Below are 18,141 nucleotides of genomic sequence, written 5' to 3'. Positions count from 1 at the left end.
ATTTTATTGTCCATTGTCACTGTAATTTCATCTTTCACTGACTTGAGCTGAGTGGTAACCATGCCTCGAACCGTGGTTACCAACTGTGGTGCAGGTGCTGCTTCATTGTGTATCTGCAATACTTCTTGTATTATTTCCTATTTTCGCTTGTTTTCCATGTTGAAGTCTTTCATCTCCAAAGAGGCAAGTCGAGCCTTAACCTCTCTAAGCTCTTGCTGTAGGTAATACCTAGAAAGATACATAAGCACAAAAACCCCCATCTTTTCAAAAAAGGTCGTAACCATATCCCAAGGAATCTTCCAACTGTTTTTTCCCACCTTGCCCAAAATATCCTGCCAGCCCCCCATCACCACTTCCATCTCTTACTAAGTTTTTTGTTTTGTACTCGACATCCAGTTCAAGCATACAGGCTCTCCTAGTTTAGCAGATACTTAGTCTATCTACTGTTGATCTCTTGGACCATCTTCATCCTTGGTAAACATTAAGAGAGCTTATTTCTTTCCCCTCCCTCCACAAGCCCCCTCTTTTCCCAAACAAAGAGGCTTGTGTAATCCTTTAAAACGTTGAGTACGCTGAACTTTTCTACACAAAAATAACATTTTTGAGTTGGAATGTGTGCACTTGTTTGCGCATGTCCGTGCATTTGCATCCACATTGCATATGAACATGTGTGTGCACATGTGTGTACATTTGTGAGTGAATGAATGATGCATGTGTGTGTGTGTGTTTTCTCTTGAAGAAAGCACATCTTTATGCCAAGCTAGACATTGTTTGCATAGTAATGATCATAGAAAAATTGCTAAATGGGAGACGAGCTCGTCAGCGAGCTTTCTTGGATAAAGGTTGCTCATCAAAGGGTTTTTTTAAGAGCTTACATCATAAGCGACACGCTACCAATATTTGTCGTACTCTGCTTTCTGATGAACATTGATCTCAACTTGTTGTAACTTGTGTTCATCATTTTTCCAGGCAGTTTGGACAAGCTGATCCTCTTTCTCCGGCAGTATTGGCAGCTTGGACTCAATTACTGCAGCATGTTTTCCCTATTGTTTCACATGCACAAGATCTTGAGCTTGAATGCCCTTTCACTGAAACAGAATTGACCACTGCTGTCCGATCATGTGGTAAATGGAAATCTCCGGGATGGGATGGCCTTACAGTGGAATTTTTTCTTGAATATTGGGATCTTCTCAAGCCCATTTTGCTGCGTATGATCAACCATGCCTGGGAACAGCAACATATGCCAGTTTCTTCAAAAAAAGGGCTAGTAAAGCTTCTTCCCAAAAAGCAGATTTGTGAATCATTGGCTGATTGGAGACCCATTACTATTATGCCTGTCATTTATAAAATCATCACCAAAATGGTGGTTGATCGTATTAAAGGATACTTGCATGATAGTTTACATCCTGCACAATATGGTTTTGTTCCTCGCAGGCATATCACTGATAATATCGCAAATGCTTATGTTGGAATTGAGTATGCCAAATACACAGAGCAGGATGTTCTTTTACTGCATATTGCCAAGGCTTTTGATACTGTTCAATGGGACTTCATCTCTCAGACAATGCATGCTTTGGAATTTGGGCAGAAATTGCAGCATATCATATGCTGTCTTTATAGTGACAGTCAAGCTGCTTGCAATCTTTCTGGGGATATCTCTCAAGCATGAACTCTTCGTTGTTCAGTGCGTCAAGGCTGTCCACTTAGTGCGCTCCTATATGCTATAGCCACGCACTCCATGCTTCAGTATATGGATCATCTCGTAGCTACGGATAAGCTACATGGTTTGGAAATTCATGACAGCAAACCATTGCTTGCTCAAGCTTATGCAGATGATTCTTTTTTCACTCCCCGCAATACAGAGCAGGATCTTTCTAAGCTAATGCAAGCTCTTTCTTTATATGGTTTAGCTACTGGGCTTCATGTAAATTTTCAGAAATCAAAATTATTGCCTTTGCATTCCAAGGAATGGCACTCTCTCTTATGGCTTGGAGAAATCATCCCACCAACTCAATTGGTTCGTCATCTTGGCTATCCTTTGAGTTGGACACTTTCTCCTCAATTGGCTGTCCACTTAGTGCGCTCCTATATGCTATAGCCACGCACTCCATGCTTCAGTATATGGATCATCTCGTAGCTACGGATAAGCTACATGGTTTGGAAATTCATGACAGCAAACCATTGCTTGCTCAAGCTTATGCAGATAATTCTTTTTTCACTCCCCGCAATACAGAGCAGGATCTTTCTGAGCTAATGCAAGCTCTTTCTTTATTTGGTTTAGCCACTGGGCTTCATGTAAATTTTCAGAAATCAAAATTGTTGCCTTTGCATTCCAAGGAATGGCACTCTCTCTTATGGCTTGGAGAAATCATCCCACCAACTCAATTGGTTCGTCATCTTGGCTATCCTTTGAGTTGGACACTTTCTCCTCGTCAACAATTTGATTGGATTCTCGCAGCTCTCAAGAAAAAGTTGGAGTACTGGAAATTGGTAACTTGGCCTCTGCATGTTCGTCTTCGAATTGTGCAATCTATTTTGATGGCGTATATTCAATTCTACTAGCCTCTTATTATGTTCAGCAAGGCTGATCTTGCCTCTTTTATGTCTGAGGTTCTGGAAATCTTCTGGTGTTCTCGCCATGGCAAAAAAAGCTTGCGTTTACTTCAGGTACAGCAGCTTTGTTCTCCAAAGATGCATGGAGGTCTTAATATTCTCAATATCCATCTGCACATTCTTGCCCATAAGGGGAAACTCATGCTGCAGTTTTTGCAAGATTCTCAACCATGGGCTGCCATGATTCGTCATTTACTCTTGCATGTTGAATCTCTAGCTTTTGGTCATTGGCAGCATTCCAGTGGGAGTTTCTTTTTGGTTCTATGACAGGCAAAATCCCTGGCTGTCCTTTGGTTTCCCATTTGTTAATGGATTGGAAACATATCCTTTCCCACTTAGATTGGCATGGCAGTGATTCCTTGCAGGGCAACTCTTTCAGAGCTAAAAGTATACATTGGTCTAGAGTGTTTGCCCTTCCTTTGGCTTTGCAGGAGCCTCGACGTTCGTATTTTCTGAGTCTCAAGGGATTTGTTTGGTTCAAGATGTTGTTGATGATGCTGGATTTCCCCTTACTTTTCCTTTGGCCACTGCCAAATTTGGCCTTAGAATGCATTATCGTCCACTTTGGCATAAGATTACTTTGACGCTCCAACCTTTTCAACCGGTTCCTCCATTGCATCTACAAGATCGTCTTCAAGACCGGACACTTTCTTCTATGGGCTTGTCATGCCGTCCTCTACAATTTGCACATATTACTGTCTCTTCTCTTTATAAAGTTTTACTTCCTCCACCATTTATCTCGCAAAAGGCAAATCAGCTTTGGCATCTTAATCGTCCTATGAAATGGTGGCGGAAACGTTTGAGACAGATTTGGCATTCTAAGATTTCTCTCCGTCAACAGGTTTTCTTGTGGAGAGTTTTGTTGGGTGTTCTTCCTCATGGACAACTCTTGGCACGACGACATATTGCTTCCTCTATTTGTCGCAAATGTCTGGCTTCGAGAGAGACTGTGCCTCATCTCTTTTGGCATTGTCCTCTTTTGGCATTGTCCTTCCTCTTGTGCTTTCTTGGACTTCCTTGGGCAGATTTTGAGAGCTTAGTTTCCTCAGATTGCTTTTGGCAAGTTCTTTTGGCTTTTTGGTGTACATCCACCCAGACAGGAGTTTGATTTCTTTTTTGTTTGGGTTCGGTACTGGGCACTCTAGACTTTCTAAAAGGATCGCAATCATAGACTCTTTGGTGATCCTGTTCTTTCCAATTTCTCTTTCTTCAGACACTCTTTGCAACAATCGCTTTTTGATTGCTTGCAATCTCGTATCTTTGATCATGATGTATATTTATCCTACAGTGAGATTTTCTCTTGATGTATTATAGCTCTCCCTTTCTGGGATAGCTTTTTTTGTAATATAATGACTTAAAGATTCCACACAAAAAAAGTGTGTGTTTTCTTGGGAATCTATGCTTCATCTCTTCTCGCTTTGTCCGCATACTCGTGATTTGCTGGGTATCATTGGATAGTATCTGAGAGCTCGTTTTCCAAATGTTGCTTTTCGAAAATTCTTTTGGCCCTTTGGCATTCATCCACGACAACCGGAGTTTGATTTGTTTTTTACTTGGGTTAGATACTAGGGGCTCTGGACTCTATGGATAGATCGCAATCATAGAGTCTCTTTCTTATACTGAGATTTTCTGTTGATGTATTGTCCATCTTTCCCTTTTTGGGAAGCTCTCTTGTAATATAAAGCAATGAAATTTTCATATGTGTGTTTTATCCTTTTATTTTCTTTCGCCGTTCTTTGTAGCAATCACTCTTTGATTGTCTGCAAACTCACTACATAGATTATGATATATATTTGTCCTACATGGAGATTCTCTTGATGTACTTTTCCAACTTCCCAGTTTTGGGATAGCTTTCTTGTAATATAAAGCATTCAAAGTTTTGACCCAAAAAACAAAACAAAAAAAAATACAATTTGGAAGCAGAGAAACCAAGTCTTTTTAGGAAGCCCACTTCTTCAGCCATATGAGTTCTTCGGAACATCATTGAGACAATCTCTATATGATGCTTGTCAGCAGGATGATTTGGATGTCTCTTGTCTTGAGGTGTTTTTCCACTGCTTCTGATTTTCACAATAGTCTTTTCCTAAGACTATTCGCATTGTAAAAATATTTTCTTAATGTAAATAACCCCAAAAAAAATGTGTGTGTGTGTGTGGGGGGGGGGTAGGGGGGGGGGGGCCTTGTCGTGTGTGTGTGTGTGTGAGTTTGTTTGTGTGTGTGTGTGTGTGTGTGTGTGTCTTCAAGTTCAAGCATTTCTTCTAAGCCTTTGCAGTCATTGACATCTATACAGGCTTATAGATTAATTTTACCTCCTCCTTGGATTGCCCATCATGCTAATTCTTTATGGCATCTGAACAAATCATCAGCCTGGTGGAAAGGAAGATTGCAAATGATATGGAAGTTGAAAATGCCATTGAAGCAAAGACTATTCTTATGGAGATGTATTGTTGGTATTCTCCCAGTGGGAGTGAAATTGGCTAAACGACGAATAGCTTCACCTCTCTGTCCAAGATGTCACCTTGCATCGGAGAGTATTCCGCATCTATTGTGGTTTTGTTCATATTCCAGAGACCTTTTAGATAGAATCTCCTATTTTTTATCTCTCAGATTTCCAGCACACAGATTCTACAGGTTTTTCTGGATGTATGGCAAACTATCAGCTTCTTTGTCACAGTATTCTCTCTTCTTCCACTGGATCAGATACTGGGCCTTATGGACCCTCTGGCTGCAGCGCATCCAAGCATACCTGAATTCTCCTCTTCAGCATCCTTATGAGTTTTTCAGAGCCTCATTAAGGCAGTCTTTATATGATGCCTTACATGAGGAAGATTTGGATGTTTCTTGTATTCAACTTTTCTTTTACTGTTTCTGATGGATAGGGCTGTAGCTCTATTTTGAGCATGGCCTGGATGTAAATGAATGTTTTATAATATAAGTATCTTGGTTTTACCAAAAAAAAAAGTGTGTGTGTGTGTGTGTGTGTGTGTGTGTGAAGGCCGTTTCCTTTTCCATAGTTCCCTAGGTCTTTGTGCTCTGCTCGCGTGGTGTTTCGTGTGTTCTACGTGAAGTTTACGCCGCTGTCTATTTTTGTCCCTCTCAGAAACCCTGTGCAGCCTCGTCCGTATAGCTGTACGGCACCCGTACAACGTCCGTACGCTTGTACGTTTCCGTACTTCTACGTCAGTTCCCGTTTTACCTCTGCAAATTCACGTATAAAGCCCGGCACCTTCTTCTCACAGTTTTTCCGTACACCTGTCCCCTCCGTACAGCTCCATCCGTACAATTCCTTACTTCCAGCCGTACAAATCCTTGGAGTTTTTTTAGGCTCTGCTGTCTTCTCTAACCGTCTTGTGTTCCAGCCAAAATCTTAAATTTCCCTCTGCTATCTTCTTCCCCACTATACTCTTCTTATCCTCTCTGGTGGACTTCCTGTGAATACTTCTTTGGGACTAGTTTCTTTGGCTTTCACTGCCCTTTTACAGGTACTTCATTTTCAAGCTCCCCTTCTTACAAAGTCATGGCAGAGTATTCATATGAAAAAACGTTTCAAAAGGAGCGCTCGGCTCCCTGCAAGAAACAAAAGCAGGTTGAGGGTCAGCATGACCCGATACATGAGACTCTTGAGGCTCAACTGGTATATGATATAATGCATGAAGGATTTGCAGATACTAGAAAAGAGTGGAAAGACTCGGTTCCTTCAGTTGGCCTCATCGTTGAGGTCGATGAAATTGTGGATCCGGTCAGAGAATATGCCAAGAATGCAGTCATTTTATTTTTTCCAGGCCGGATGCCACCTGCTACAGAAATAGGCAACTGGCTGACACGCACATTGGCTGGCTCTTTTGTTCGTAAAGTACACGATGCGGCCAAGGGCTTTTTTGAGGTTATCATGGTGGATGAGATCCACTGACAAATGCTTTTGGAACAATCACCTCTTTTTTTTTGGGAGCAAATGGTGCATGTCTTGCCATGGTCTCCCACAAGGGACTTTCAGGCTTTAATCCGACACAGATGCCCGGTTTGGGTTGAAGTTGTTGATTTCCCCCAATGTATGGCCTCGCTTTTGCCTAAAATTGCAGCATCTTTAGGTAAAGTGGTTTGCCCACCACGGCCAAATGGCAACTCAAACAGATTTCGCATTCTCTGGGATACTGATAATCCCACACCGGACTCTTATTCAGTCACGGTGAATAATGTGAACATGGGAAGTGCTTTCTATAAACTCAAATGGGGTTTATTTGCAGGGGCCTGTTTTGAATGCAAAAAGTTTGGACACATGGCTTCACAATGTCCAATGAATCTAGATAAAATGCCTCGTGCCACTTTGTCAGTTTCCATGCCTACTAAAGATGTTCCTACTCAAGTGGCCAACAAAAATAAAAGCAGTAGACAGCCTGCTGGGAGTCAGGATAAAGGCAAAGCTCCAGTGGCTCCCAATGGGAATCTCACTTCACATTCACCTCCAGTTATTCAATCCTCGACCAAAGGACAACAACCTTCAACTGATGGCTAGCAGAGTCCAAGAAAAGTTATTTCTGCTAGAAGAATTCCACCCCCCCGCACTTGGAATGGTGCCTCTTCCAGCGGGAATACCCCAGAGATAAATACAGGAAATTGGATTACATGGGCTGCAGTAACAGTCAGCAGAACACTCTTCCCTGAAGAAGAGGTTGCTGCTTTGCTGTCTACTTCTCAGGCGGCTACTTCTTCTCAGGGGCGAGGTCTCGACCCTGAGATAGAAATGCAAGGCTGACAACATAAATTTTGCTGCTGTACATAGTTGTTACCTTACTATAAATACCTGTATATATGACTGCTCACATCAAATGTTTTACACTCAATGTCCAGGGCATGTGTGACAGTAGGAAATGGAAATCTGTGTGGCTGTACATCAACAGATTTCAGCCCGACATAGTGGCATTACAAGAACACAACCAACATCTGTATGCAGGCAAGACAGGACACTACTGTGGATATGATATTTTCTATGCTGGGGAGCACTCTTTCTCAGGGGTTGTCCTTCTGATCAAACATGAGCTTCAACCAGTCATTGCATTAAATGACAACAAAGGCACATGGCTTGTTCTCCAATGCTTTATTAGAGGAGACGTGTTTGAATTTGCTTGAGTTTATGCACCTCAGTCCTCTAGAGAAAGAACTGCAATTTGGGATGCCATGCAACAATATCCGTGGAGATATCATGCCTACATATGTGGGGATTTCAATAATGCTCCACAACAGGGAGACAACACCTCCAGACATGATCATATGTTATCTCCTGAAAGGCATGCATGGTCTCAACCACTTCTGCATCTGGATCTGGTTGACCTTTCGAAGGAATTGCAGCCTTTGTCACCGGGCTACACTTTTCAACATAATGCTCTTTCCGCCTATCAGGCACATCTGGATCGATGGTATAGTGTTGCTCCCCAACAAAATGGGGAGTTCACATGCAAAATGTGGATTGACTATGCCTTTGTGCATTCAGACCATGCACCACTATGGTTCGGTTATCTTTTCATAACATGCCAGATGATAGATTGCCACACAGGAGACATCTAATCATAAACAATAGTTATTTGCAACATGCTGATTTCAACGCAATGGTTACTGAAGCAGCTCATTGTCTTTCCTCTAGCAGCCATCTCAATGTTGATGGTGCCTCGGATTCTTTTATTTCTAAAATGCAAGTGGTGATTAGAGTTTATGGCAGGTCTTACATGAAGACTCTGAGGGAAACCATTGCTCAGGCCAAATCTACTTGTCAAGACCTCACTGAACTCAGTCATCATCGTTCGTTGTCCTTGCATGAGCAAACAACACTATACCAGGCCAGACATTGTCTTAAACTAAATGATCACAGGAAACTGGCAAAATGGGAGACTAGAGCAAGACAAAGAGCCTTTACAGATAAAGGTTGCTCTTCCAAAGAATTTTTCAAAAGTTTACATCAGACGAGAATCATAATAGAAATTTGCAGAGTGCTTATGCCCGATGGATCATGCACTACTTCACGGTCACAGCTTGCTTCTGTTTGTGTGCATCATTTCTCTCAGCAATTTGGCTCTGCAGCTCCTCCCTCGCAACAGATTTTGCTTGCACAAAATTTATTGTTGCAACATGTTTCTCCTATCGTTTCCCCTCCTCAAGCTTTGGAATTGGAGGAACCCTTTACTGAGAGGGAACTGTCAAATGGGATCAAATCATGTGGCAGATGGAAATCCCCAGGATGGGATGGTTTAACAGTAGAGTTTTTTCTAGCCTACTGGCCTATTTTGAAGCATTCATTGCTATATATGGTGAATGCTGCATGGCAAAATCAGAAAATGTCGGACACATGGAAGAGAGGTCTTGTTAAGCTCCTTCCCAAAAAACAAATTTGTGAGTCTTTGGCAAATTGGAGACCTATCACTCTTATGCCCGTAATTTACAAAGTCACCACCAAAATGATTGTCGATCGGCTAAAGGGGATTTTACATGATGGGTTGCATCCTGCTCAATATGGCTTTGTCCCGCGCAGACACATCACCGATAACATTGCTAATGCCTACATTGGAATTGAATATGCCAAATATACACAGCAGGATGTTTTGTTATTGCAAATTCATATTGCCAAAGCCTTTGATACTGTTCAGTGGGATTTTATTTCATCGACTATGCAAGCATTGGGTTTTGGCACAAAAATGCAGCAGCTCATCACTTGGGTATATCAAGATAGTGAAGCTGCCTGTATACTCTCAGGAGATATTTCCCCATCTTGGACTCTTGCTTGTTCTGTCAGGCAAGGATGTCCCATGAGTGCTTTACTTTTTGCCATAGCCACTCATCCACTGCTTCAATATCTGGATCACCTCTTGGACACTGACCAGTTGCACGGTTTGGAGATTCTTGGTAGTCGCAGCATGATTGCTCAGGCATATGCTGATGATTCATTCTTTACTCCAAAAAATACTCGGGCTGATTTGTACATGATTATGCATGCTCTTTCAACATATGGTTTCGATGCTGGCCTTCGGGTAAATTTTCAGAAATCAAAATTGCTGCCATTACATGCACAGGAATGGCACAACCTTCTGTGGCCTGGGAAAATTGTCCCCGCTTCTCATTTCATTCGACATCTTGGTTATCCTCTAGGCTGGGGACTCACCCGCTCACAACAAACTGATTGGGTGCTAGCAAAGTTAAGGGCAAAACTTGAATATTGGAAGCTTGCAACTTGGCCATTACATGTTCGCCTGCGAATCACACAATCCATTTTGATAGCATACATACAATTTTATCTGCCTCTCACTATGTTCACTAAGGTAGATCTGGTTTCATTTATGTCAGCTATCATGGAAATTTTCTGGCGTTCAAAACATGGCAAGAAAAGTCTCAGATTACTCTCTATGCATCGTCTCTGTTCTCCCAAGATGCACGGAGGTATGAACATTCTCAATATTCAAATGCATTTACTTGCTCACAGAGGGAAAATGATGATACAGTTTATGCAAGGAGATCAGCCTTGGGCTTTCATGATCCGCTCTCTCTTATTACATCTTCATACCTCTGCCTTTGGGCATTGGCAGCTTACTCAGTGGGATTTTTTATTTGGCTCTATCCAAGGCAAGATCAGAGGATGCCCTTTTGTCTCTCGTCTGCTTCTTGATTGGAAACACATTCTATCCCATTTGGAATGGCATGGCAGGGCTCTCTCTCGGGCAACTCTTTGAGGGTAGAGAATATTTTTTGGTCTAAAGTATTCCACCCCCCTTTGGCCATACAAGAACCCCGACCTTCTTATTTTCTCTCCTTCAAAGGCATTTCATCTGTGGCGGATGTACTTCAGGATGATGGCACAATTTTATCTTTTTCCATGGCTGCTCGCAAATATGGCTTGGGAGCTCATTATCGTCCTTTATGGCATCGAATTTCAGCAATGCTCCAACCGTACTTGCCGGTACCCCATTTGGAATTTCAGAATCGGCTTGAGGATTGGATCTTACGCTCTCCTTCCTTATATGCCCGTCCTCTGAAGCTCTCACATATCACAGTGTCATCACTATATAAAGTGTTATTACCTCCGCCTTGGATTTCCCACAAAGCAAATATTGTTTGGCATATGGAACGCTCAATGAAGTGGTGGAGAAAAAGGCTGCGTCTCCTTTGGCATTACAAAGTCCCTGTACGACAACAGCTTTTCCTATGGCGAGTTCTTCTTGGCATTTTTCCATCCGGATAGTTACGCGCACACAGCCATATTGCTTCAGCTGTTTGTCACAGATGTCGACACTCTACTGAATCAATGTTTCATATGTTTTGGTCCTGTCCAAACACTTCTGATCTCATTGCTCTCATCAGACAGAGGCTTCGACAGCGATTTCCTACTGTTACTTTTGGCAGATTTTTCAGGTTGTTTGGCTTTCATCCACAGAGACAGGGATTTGATTTATTTTTTGTATGGGTGCGCTATTGGACCCTATGGACTTTATGGATGGACAGAAATCATAGAGTCTTTGGTGATCCACTATTTTCATCTTTTCTTTTTTTCAAACGATCTCTGCAACAATCATTCTATGATTGTCTTCAGACTCGTTTGATTGATCAGGATGTGTATACAGCTTATACTGAGATCTTCAGTTGAGTAGTAGCTACTTCATTTTTTGAAGTAACTATGAATGTAATTATTCTACAGCAATAAAAGATTTCTTCCCACAAAAAAAAAAAAAGTGTGTGTGTGTCTGTGTGGTGAGCGATGGCGAGCTCAGCCCCTCCCTCACCCATCCCTGCACCGTGCCCGCAGCCTGCTACTGCTGCTGCGCCTGCATTCGTACCCCATTTGCCAGCCCCTGTACATCTTCCGTCTGCACACGTCCCAAACCCGCTGCTGCCCATACCCTCTACGCAGCAGCCTCTGCACAGCCCGTCCCCAACCGTACCTTTCTTACTTGCCCCTTCCTTTGCCCCTACGCAAGCCATACCTACTGTACAATCGTCCGTATAGGCTGTACTCCCCCCTCGTACAGGTTCCTTTACCCGTCCTTTTTCCTTCTTCTGTACCTGCTCCCATGTCCGTACAGCCAGATTCCGTACCACATTCGTCTTCCCCTCTGTCTCTCCAACCTTTTGCTCTCCTCACGCCGGGTCTTGTACAATCTTTTCTTGATGTCTCTTCCTCCCCTCTTCCTGCTGCTCCAACAGATGGCTCTTTCTCTGCCTCAGCCCCCCCTTCTGCCTCTGCTCCTCTTGCACGTGTCTTCTTTCGGCGGAAGTGTGCCGGTTTGCCTCCTTCCACCTTGGTTAAATCGGCAAAGTTGGATATCGCGGATGGTCCTTTGTCTTCCCATCGAGTTCACAGCTTGTTTGTTCATTGGACTCTGCCCTTCTGGTTTCCAGTCTTCGACAGGCTCAACAGTTTGGGGTCTGTCTCTACTTTATGGGTAGGGTTTTATCTGCAGCTCAACTTCGTCGTTGGGCTGAAGTTGCAGTGGGTCAAGATTGCCTTTCCTCCTTTGTCTTTTTGGGCAAAGGTTTTTATTATGCCCACTGCTCTTCGACTGATGTGGTGGAGCAACTTGTCAGTCGTGCTGGTATTCATGGGGCTGGTTTCTTTGCTTATGTGATGCCCTAGGATCCACTATTTGATCCATCTGCCTCTCTTCTAACTCACTGTCCGGTCTGGATTACCCTCAAAGCGTTGCCTTTGCCTCTTCTTCAGCATCTTCCTACTCTTGCAGCTTTTTTGGGGAGGCCTCTACATGTTCCGAGACAGGAGTTTTTGCAAGCTACTCGGGATGTTCGCCTTTGTATTTTATGGGATATGATACAGCCCGTGCCCTCTACTCTGGATCTTGATTTGGGATTTGCTCATCCGATGCGCATCAGGCTGCATTTTGCCTCTTTTCCTACAACATGTTATCGGTGCCGACAGGTTGGTCATTTTGCACGTGCTTGCCCTTCGGCTTCCATGACCACTCCTCCTGCTCCTTCTTCAACAATAAAGTTTACTCTTTCTTCTCCTCAGGTTTCTACTAAGGCTTTACTGGATAAGCCTTCTTTTACTGCTCCAAAGCATTACTGGAAGAAGGTAGAAAAATTACAGGTTAATCTTTCTCTTGCTGAAGAAGTTTAGGATCCGACTCCCGTTGAGCATCATCAGCCTCCTTCTCCTCTAGATATGGACGTGCCCCTTGCAGAGGGGATCATACAGGATGCTGCACATGCTCTTTCTCAGGTTGATCCTCGAAGTGAAGCTGAAATGCCAAGTCCTACTTTATCAGATGCAGCTCTTTCGTCGGAGGATACAGATGTTGATTAGCTCCTTTGCCTCTGATGCCTGTGCCAGAGTCTTCTTCTGTTCGGGATGCAGAAGTGCCTTTTTTACTGGAATCTTTTCATCCCATGTTACAACAGGTTTTTGACCTTGTGATTCAGAAATTTCGGGTACCGGCCTATATCAAGAAGAATCGCAAGGGCAAAAAACAGCTGGTTTTTATTGATAGTGTGGTTTCATCACTGCATCAGTTTTTACAGAACAATAATTTGAAGCTGGAGGATGTTGTGTTTGATCCTCCTCCAACTTGAGATGTAACTTTTTACTTGGCTACCTCATGACTTTTGCTCTGAGGCTTTACTTGTAAGTTTTTTCTTGTACTTATTGGTGGGTTTTTACCTCTTTTTGAGGTTTCCCACACAGAAATATAAGATTTCACTTTTTTTTTAAAAGTGTGTGTGGGCTTGTCATACCGTCCTCTGTAGTTTGCACATATTACTGTCTCTTCTCTTTATAAAGGTTTACTTCCTCCGCCATTTATCTCGCAAAGGCAAATCAGCTTTGGCATCTTAATCGTCCTATGAAATGGTGGCGGAAACATTTGAGACAGATTTGGCATTCTAAGATTCCTCTCTGTCAGCAGGTTTTCTTGTGGAGAGCTTTGTTGGGTGTTCTTCCTCATGGACAGCTCTTGGCACGATGACATACTGCTTCGTCTATTTGTCACAAATGTCTGACTCCAAGAGAGACTGTGCCTCATCTCTTTTGGCATTGTCCTTCCTCTCGTGCTTTCTTGGACTTTCTTGAGAGCTCGGTTTCCTCAAATTGCTTTTGGCAATTCTTTTGGCTTTTTGGTGTACATCCACCTAGAGAGGAGTATGCTTTCTTTTTTGTTTGGGTTTGGCACTGGGCACTCTGGACTCTCTGGAAGGATCGTAATCATGGGGTCTTTGGTGATCCTGTTTTTTTCACTCTCTTTTTCTTCAGACACTCTTTGCAGCAGTTGCTTTTTGATTGCTTGCAATCTCGTGTCTTTGATCATGATGTATATTTGTCCTACAGTGAGATTTTCTCTTGATGTATTATAGCTCTCCCTTTCTGGGATAGCTTTTTTTGTAATATAATGACTCAAAGATTCCACAAAAAAAAGTGTGTGTGAGGGAGAGATATCCAAGGCATCATGCAAATCAGCTTTGGTCTTTAAATCGCAATGCCAAATGGTGGCACAAAAGATTGCAGGAGCTTTGGTCTTGCAAACTACCACTTCGTCAACAGGTTTTTCTATGGCGGGTGCTGATTGATGTAATTCCCTTCAGCGTTCTCTTGGCCCATAGACATATTGCTCCTGCTATATGCCACAGATGTTTGGCTCCCACGGAATCCTTGCTCCTCTTTTTTGGCTTTGTCCTGTCACTCGTGACTTCCTATTATTTCTTCATCGGCGCCTCCAGGCTCGCTTTCCATCTGCTGCCTTTGGCAAGCTTTTCTGGACTTTGGTCTTCACCCTCCGTGCCCAGATTATGATCTATTTTTCATGTGGGCTCATTATTGGGCACTGTAGACTATATGGAAGGACAGGACCATGCAGTCTTTCAAGAGTCTCCTTCTTCTATGTTCTGCTTTTTCTGGATGTCGCTCAGGCAATCCTTTTATGATTGCCTATCTGTTTATGATGTCGCTCAGGCAATCCTTTTATGATTGCCTATCTGTTTATCAGTTAGATTATAATGTCTACTTGTCGTACAATGACTCTAGACTATATGGAAGGACAGGACCATGCAGTCTTTCAAGAGTCTCCTTCTTCTATGTTCTGCTTTTTCTGGATGTCGCTCAGGCAATCCTTTTATGATTGCCTATCTGTTTATCAGTTAGATTATAATGTCTACTTGTCGTACAATGAAGTTTTCTGACCTTGTAATTTCTGTTCTCCACTTTGGAGACAGCTTTTTTGTAATATAAATACACATGGATTTCACTTAAAAAAGTGTGTGTGTGTGTGTAGTGTGTGTGTGTGTGTGTGTGTGGTGTGTGTGGTCTGGTGTGAGAGAGATTGTGTTGTGTGTGTGGTGTGTGTGAGAAGCAGCGTGAGGAGGTCAGCAGCGAGTCGGTTCCCGTACAGCTCCCCTCTCCGTCCGTACATCTGTATGGACGCCGTCGCTCACCGTACGGCGGTATTACCTGACGTCGTCATCCCTGTGCAACCTTGTCAGATCCCGTTGCTTTCTACCTTGCCATCGTTTTTCCCCTTCTAACGTTTCCTCCGTGTGTCCGTACTGTTTTTGAATCTTCCGTACAGTCTAGCGTCAACCTCTCTGCTCCGTACAGTCCTGTCAGATATTCCGTGTGAAACCTCCGTACTGCTCCGTCTGTTAATCCGTGCGTCCGTACAGTACACGAGTTCACTGTCTCTTCTGTACGTCCGTACATCCCTGACTCTTCCGTACAGATTTGCCCCTTTGTGTCCAGTCAGCAACTCTGTTCCGTACTTTCTGTCAGATCTACCGTGTGATCTTTCCGTACAGTTTTCTCAGGTCCTCCGTACAGTTCTGTCAGCTCCCCGTTCCTTCGCATAGCGCTTCAGTCCTAGCTCATCCTCATCGTTTGATATCGGTAAAAAATCCTTAGCCTCCATGGCAGAAGCAAATAAGTATTATGTCAAGAGAGCTCTCTCTCCTGAACCCAAAAGGCAATCAAGGGAAACCTCTTCCCCCATATCTCCTTCATCTGAAGATGCTTCCTATGTGTTTGATATGTTGAATGATGATTTTCAGCAAAGTAGAAGGGAATGGAGTCAACCTGCTCCGGAACTCACTTACAAAATGAAGTTGCCCTCTCTTGTACATCCTTTGAAGAAGCTTTCCCAAACTGCAGTTATCATCTTTTTTCCAGGCAAAATTCCTTCTGCTAATGATGTGGGTCAATGGGTGAATTCTCTCTTAGGTGGATGCTATGTAGAAGGAGTCTATTTTGCCTCCCGAGGATTTTATGAAGTTCATCTTTTGGATGCCCTGACAAAACAAAAGATGCTGGAAATGTCCCCTTTATTTTTTGGTCGACAAATGGTGCATATCATGCCCTGGTCCCCTAATAAGGACTACCAGAACCTTATCAAGCATCATTGCCCTGTATGGGTTGAAGTGGTTGATTTTCCAGATTACATGAGAACAGAGCTTCCAAGTTTAGCCATGACATTGGGACAAGTCATCTGTCCCCCTCGTCCAACAGGTAATAAAAATCGTTTTTGCATCTTATGGGATACTGATAGACCAACCCCCTCCTCTATTGCAGTTGAGATTGAGGGTGTTAATTTGGGAAGGAAATATTTCACTCTAAAATGGGGCATTTTTGCTGGAGCTTGTTTTTCTTGTCATAAGTTTGGGCATCTTGCTTCAGAGTGTCCCTCTATCCTTCATCCACCTCCTCCAGAAGCTATCCCTCTGCCTTCTAATAAAGGAGCTCAGAAGACATATGTGGAAAAACTTGAGGCTAAAGGAGCAAAGCCTTCACTGCATACAGGGAGCCAGGCCAATTCAGCTTAAAATAAGGAAAAAGGGAAAAGTAAGTTAGGGGAAAATAACACATCTTCTCACGAGGGATGGCAGACTGCAAAGAAGACGGTGCCTCTCAAACAAAGACCACTCCAATCTCGTAATTGGGATGCCTCTGCTCCTTCTCCACGACAATCTTCTACCTCTCCAAGCAACCCCATCTCGAAGGCATGGGTTAATGCAGTCAAGAAAGGTCTTCCCCTTTGTGAAGAAGATGATATTATCAGAGAATTGGATGCTGAGGGTCAGCAAGACCCTGTGGCAATGGCAGAGGCTTGAGGCCTCCCGTTCATTTAAAGGAATGATCATCTCTTGTATATATCTTCATGCGTGCTTCTCTTAAATGTTTTTCCTATAATATACAGGGCCTTTGTAATCAGAATAAATGGAGGCTTCTATGGCATTATATAAATACATCTCACCCAGATGTCGTGTGTTTACAAGAGCATAATCAGCATTTTTTTGCTGGCCAGCATGGGTTTTTTTCTGGATATGATATATTTTATTCAGGATCTGAACAATTTTCAGGGCTGTGCATTCTACCCAGACATGAACTGCAACCTTGGATAGCATATAATGATCTTAGTGGACGATGGATGATCCTCCAATGTTTGGTTAATGGAGAGATTTTTGAAATAGGATCTTTGTATGCCTCTCAGAATTCAGCTTCCAGAGCTCAAATGTGGAACTCCATCAAGCAATATCCTTGGTCTTCAAATGCTTTACTTTGTGGTAATTTCAACAACTCTCCTCATTGGACGGACAATACCACACATAAATCTCATATGCTGCCCTCTGAAATTCAGCAATGGGAACATATGACATCATCTCTTCATTTTGCAGATTTATGGACAGCAACCCACCCATCAGTTATGGGATTCACATATCATCATAATGCCTTTACAGAATATTGGGCCAGGCTTGATAGATATTATCTCATTCATGCTCAGCAATATGATGGATATACATGTCAAATGTGGACTGATTATTCACAACAATTATCTGATCATACTCCGCTTTGGCTAGCCCTTTCTTTTGGTATGCCTATGGATGATTTGCAGCTCTCCTCAGTCAGGTATTTACAGGTCAATCAAATATATATCACACATAAAAAATTCCAGCAAATGATCAGACTGGCTTGCAGGCCATTGTTATCTCATGCTCAGGAGGATCTGGAATTTGCTTGGACCTCTTTCATACATCGTATTCAAAATGTCATAAAGGAATATGGAAGATGGTACATGGCAGAAACTAGACAGCATATCCATTGGGCAAAATCAAACAAGCAGTATTTGGTTCAGCTTGGTCATCAAAGATCTCTATCTGCTTCTGAGCAGCATTTATTGTCTTGTGCTTCCACTATAATAGATGCCAATGACAAACGCAAGCTGTCCAAATGGCAGATCAGGGCTAGAGCTAAACCTATGCTGGATAAGGGCTGTTCCTCAAAATCTTTTTTTTCGGAACTTACATGCAAATAGACAAAGCCAATCTATCATGAGGATCAGGAAATCAGATGGCCTTTGGACTCAGACTCTATCTCAGCTGGAGAAACAATGTTTGGATCATTTTCAGCTTCTTTTTTCTCAGCCATCTTTCTCTACGACTTGGGTTGTTGCAGCTCGAAACAGATTTACTGCACTTGTTTCTCCTATTGTCTCTCTGCAAAAAGCCTCAATGCTGGAAATGTCTTTTACCGATGTGGAATTGGATGAAGCTCTTCGCCAT

The 18,141-nt window shown here is 42.8% G+C and overlaps 1 protein-coding gene and 1 pseudogene across 1 annotated transcript in view; one reads left to right on the top strand and one right to left on the bottom strand.

The window, feature by feature from the left end:
* Nucleotides 1-18,141, bottom strand: part of LOC147880306 (uncharacterized) — a 272,580-nt gene that overhangs the window by 231,886 nt on the left and 22,553 nt on the right.
* Nucleotides 15,596-16,983, top strand: LOC147880307 (uncharacterized; annotated as a pseudogene).

Source organism: Dipteris shenzhenensis, chromosome 32 (assembly GCF_047967505.1).
Source record: "Dipteris shenzhenensis isolate YYH24624 ecotype China chromosome 32, Dip_SZ_1.0, whole genome shotgun sequence".
NCBI classification, from domain to species: domain Eukaryota; kingdom Viridiplantae; phylum Streptophyta; class Polypodiopsida; order Gleicheniales; family Dipteridaceae; genus Dipteris; species Dipteris shenzhenensis.
This window is presented reverse-complemented; position numbering and strand designations above follow the sequence as displayed.